Source organism: Globicephala melas, chromosome 19 (assembly GCF_963455315.2).
Source record: "Globicephala melas chromosome 19, mGloMel1.2, whole genome shotgun sequence".
In the NCBI taxonomy this organism is placed as follows: Eukaryota; Metazoa; Chordata; class Mammalia; order Artiodactyla; family Delphinidae; genus Globicephala; species Globicephala melas.
The window spans coordinates 59,599,009-59,603,945 of NC_083332.1; the positions used below are offsets into that span (position 1 = coordinate 59,599,009).

The 4,937-nt window shown below is 48.4% G+C and overlaps 1 pseudogene; it reads right to left on the minus strand.

Annotated features, from left to right (window-relative positions):
- Positions 1-456: 456 nt before the first annotated feature.
- Positions 457-844, minus strand: LOC132594033 (non-histone chromosomal protein HMG-14 pseudogene; annotated as a pseudogene).
- Positions 845-4,937: the final 4,093 nt, after the last annotated feature.

Consider the following 4,937-nt stretch of genomic DNA (forward strand, 5'->3'; position numbering starts at 1 on the left):
TACTGTGTAGCACAGGGAACTCTACTCAGTGCTCTGTGGTGACCGAAATTAGAAGGAAATCCAAAAACGAGGGGATGTATGAATATGTCTAACTGATTCGCCTTGCTGTACAGTACAGACTAACACAATATCGTAAAGCAACTACACGCCAACAAAAATTAAAAAAAAAAACGTGTTCAAGACATTAAACGCACAGCTGACTCCAACCTACCATTTAGTACGCTTTGTATTAGAGGATAGAAAGGCTACCCCCACCTGTGGAATGTTAAGCTCACACCCAAGACAATCAGAGCCCCCCACATTCAACATCCTATGTTCTGGTTGTACCAGAAAATGAACAACCAGCAAATGATTTCACCTCTTAAAAAAAAATTTTTTTTTACACTTAAAAAAAAATGGGATGGGGGGATTCCCCCCTTTTAAAAAATGTTTCTAGAGCTCCTAAAAAACTGGCATTTACAAAACAGTTGATAAAAATATTCCTGTGGGTTGTGCAAGAAGAGGGACAGGGACCACTGATAGGACCAGGTGTGTGATAGTAATGTGACTTGGCTTCTTTCTCTCCTGCTTCATCAAAGGCTGGGCTGTCCTCGTTTTCAGTTTCTCCATTTTCTGCAGGTACATCTTCTTTAGTCTCTTGGTTAGCGGCTTCAGCCTGTTTTTCCTTTGCTCGCCTTTTCCCTTGTGTTTGCACTTTTTTGTCTGAAGATTCATTCTTTCCTGCCGGCTTTTGGGGCTGCGTTTCCACTTTTGCAGGAGCCGGTTTAGCTAGCAACCTCGCCGATATCCTCTTGGGCTCCTCCTTCGCCGCCCCCTCGGTGGAGCCAGGCTTCCTCTCGGGCATCGTGGCGGCGGTGAAGCTGCCGCTTCCTGCCACCGTGCTACATAGTGCGGCTGCCGGGCGACGCGGCGGAGAGTGCCGGCCGGGACAAGAGCTGCGGTGGCCAAGGGGCCAGAGCCTTATATTTGAGCATCTTCAGTTTCTTCCTCTCCACAGACTGTTTCTTCCAATGAAATGGTATAATATCGTGGAAAGGGCGCTTGAACTGGAGTTCAAAAAAAAACTGGTCTCAGGGCTTCCCTGGTGGCGCAGTGGTTGAGAGTCTGCCTGCCGATGCAGGGGACACGGGTTCGTGCGCCGATCCGGGAAGATCCCACATGCCGCGGAGCGGCTGGGCCCGTAAGCCATGGCCGCTGAGCCTGCGCGTCCGGAGCCTGTGCTCCGCAACGGGAGAGGCCACAGCAGTGAGAGGCCCGCGTACCGCAAAAAAAAAAAAAAAAAAAAATTGGTCTCAGAGTTATGAAAACTTTGTAACACAGTGTCTGACATCTGGAAAATGCTTGATCAATGTGAGCCATCATTTCTGTGCAGGTGCTAGTTGTGATGATGTAATAAGAGCAGTAGTCACAGTAACAGCGAGCATGCTTTAGCGCGGAACGGGTGCCTGTGAGGTTGTCAATGCTGTCCCCATCTTACAGATGGGGAACCTGAGGCTGCGAAATTGCAGAGCCAGGCTCAAAGCTAGTCCGACTGACCCTGAAGCCTGTGCCCTCGACCTCTTGCCTTACTACATCTTGGGACTTGTGTGCCACTTGGGACCTCTGACTCTTCCATTATAAGAGGGAGGAAGGATAGCAATCCTGAGTGCCAGACTCTGGTGAGGAAGGAAAGAGCAGTGTGTGTGAAGCACCTCCTCACAGGACCAGGGAACCTGATGCCCGTTTGTGTCCTCACACGCTTCTATGAGACCACCTGCTGCGTCCTGTGTCCACTCACCGCCATGCCTGGTGGCCAGATCCCCAGAAGGTGCAATCTGTACCTGCCACCCACAGCCCTCTCCTCGCATACGGGATCCTCTGCCCGCCTCTCTCTGCTCCTCAGCCCCACGGATGGAAGCATCTCTGTGGGAGCAGCTCATTGGAGAGCAAAGTGGGATTTGCCCACAGGAGATGCGAGTTCAAATTGTAGTCACATCCTGCACTGTTTCTGGTCCAGGACAAGTCACCTGACCTCTCTGAGAGTCACTGTCCCCATCTGCAGAATAGGGAGAATCGTAATTCCCACCTTGTAGGACTGTGCGGTAAGGCCAGAGGGAGGCGTCAGAGCTGAGGGTGCAATGCATTCTGGACAGCGCTCTTACCCAGTGGCCTCTCTGCGTCCCCAGAGATGCTCTAACTGCGCCTGGCTTTCCCGGGGCATCGTCTTAACACACGCTGGGAGCACTTGAGGTTAACCCCTACTGACTTAAAGCCTCCCCTCCTGGTTTCCCAGCCTGAGCATCATCTTCCTGCCCACTCCCTCCTCCTGGGACCCACCCAGCCACCTGAAACTCACTGTGCTCTATTATTTCTTTCCCACAAAATGTCCTAAAAGATTATAAGGCCTCACTCCCCCTCCCCTCGCCGGCCTTTTTGCATCATCCTCAAACTCCCCTCCCCACCTTCCTTCGGGGCTGTTTCAGCGCCTTCTGGCTGAGCTCTTGCCTCCGATCCCACCACACCCCAATTCTGCAGTGAATGGGTCCTCCCCAAACCCGGCTCTTGTCCCATTGCGGCTCTGCTCAAGAATCTTCAGTAGCTCCCCCCTGTGTGACGTCTCAACTTGGCCCAGCTCTGAGGATCTCCATACCATGGCTCTGAGGATCTCCATACCATGGCTTCATCTTAGTTACCCACTTAACTCCCATTACTTAAGAAAGCAATCTTGCCAAAATTTGGAAGCATCGAGATGTCTTAAATAGGTGAGTGAATAAGCTGTGGCATGCCCAGACAATGGAATACTATTCAGCACTAAAAAGACATGCGCCATGAAGCCGTGAAAAGACATGGAGGAGCCTTAAATGCATATTACTGTGTGAAACAAGGCAATCCGAAAAGGCTGTAGACTGTATGCTTCCAGCCCTGTGACATTCTGGAAAAGGCAGAACTATGGAGAGAATAAAAAGATCAGTGGATGCCAGTGATTAGGGGCAGGGAGAGATGAATGGGTGGAGCACAGAGGATTTTTAGGGCGGTGAAGATACTCTGTGTGATACTACGATGGTGGATACATACCCTTATAGATTTGTCCAGATCCACAGAATGTGCAACACCGAGAATGAGCCCCAGTGTAGACTGTTGACTGCGGGTGATGATGGCGTGTCAATGTAGATTCATCAGATGTGATGAACGGACCACTCTGGTGGGGATGTTGACAGTGCGGGGAGGCTGTGTGTGTGTGGGGACAGGGACGGGGGTATATGGGAACTCTCTCTACCTTCCTCTCAATTTTGCTGTGAACCTACAACTGCTCTAAAATATAAAGTCTTAAAAAAGTCTAAGGGACACAACTTAATTGTAGAAATATTAGAGATACAAATGAAAAACGATCCACAGTTGTACCACCCGGAGATAACCACTGTTTAACACTTTGCTGAATGGTCCCTCAGAACCTGTAGATGCGTGTGTGTAGCCATATCAACGTGTATTTATTTTAAACAAAGACAGAATGTGATGCTGCCTCGGCGTGGGAACCTCCCTTTCCTCTCAGTTGTGTGCGGTGGGCATCGAGGGGGCAGCCGCCCAGTGAGTGGACGCCTCTAGTTCACTCAGCTGACCTCTTCCCACTGGCATTTAGGTTGCTCTTTCTGTTTACTCTCCTTTCGGTGTTATTCTTGTCCCCAACATTTTGCTTTAAGTTTTGTTAATCTTTTTATATCCCTCTCTGCACTCCTCTCCCCAGGTTTTCTTTTTTTTCTTCTTAAAGAATCCATGCTAACCTTTATTTTATTTATTTATTTATGGCTGCGTTGGGTCTTTGTTGCTGCACGCGGGCTTTCTCTAGTTGCGGCGAGCGGGGGCTACTCTTCGTTGCGGTGCGCGGGCTTCTCATTGTGGTGGCTTCTCTTGTTGCGGAGTGCGGTCTTCAGTAGTTGTGGCTCGCGGGCTCTAGAGCGCAGCCTCCGTAGTTGTGGCGTACGGGCTTAGTTGCTCCGCGGCATGTGGGATCTTCCCGGACCAGGGCTCGAACCCGTGTCCCCTGCATTGGCAGGCGGATTTTTAACCACTGCGCCACCAGGGAAGTCCCTCTGCAGGTTTTCTAATCTGCTAGTTTGGAAGATATAGATTGCGTTCCTATTATTTTATCAGGTACCCTTAACTTTCCCTTATTATTGTGTTAATGTTTCACAGAAAAGTGCATAAAATATAAATGTGTCGCTGACGCGTCCCTGGGAAGTATCCCCTCCCATCAGGCCCTCCGTCCCTGGAGCAGCCACTGCCCCGGTGGTCATCTGATCCCTACTTTGCCTTCTGCTCCCCTGGCCTGTGTATGCATCCCTAAATGTTCCATTTTCATTTATTTCCAAATTGATACCAGTGGAACCATATCATATGCGTTTTTTTGGAGGGAGGGGTGGGACTGGCTCCTTTCACTCAACACTCTATTAAAGATTCATCCGTGTCGTGTGTAGCCCTAGGCGATTGGTCTTCATTGCTGTATACTATTCCTTTGCATGAATATACCACAGTTTATCCATTCTAATGCTGATGGACATGTTTTCCCTTATGCTTTGGGAATTACTATATATACATATACATATGTATATATACACATACATACACACAGACACATATATATGTGTATATATATTTTTTCACATGTATTCTGGTATTTGCATTTCTATCGGGCATGTACTAGATGTGGAATTATAGGTCATAGGGTGTACGTAGTTGTACCTCATTATGGTTTTAATTTGTATTTATCTGATTACCAGCGAGGTTGAGCCTGCTTTTGTGTGTTTATTGGCCTCTGGATTTCTTGTAAAAAGTGTCCTCCAGATTTCCAGTTATGGTGTCTGTCATTTCCTTGTTGCTTTGTAGGAGATCTTTATATATCCTGAACCAGTTGTTTGGTACATGTATTATAAATATCTTCTCTCATCTGTGATTTTTTTTTT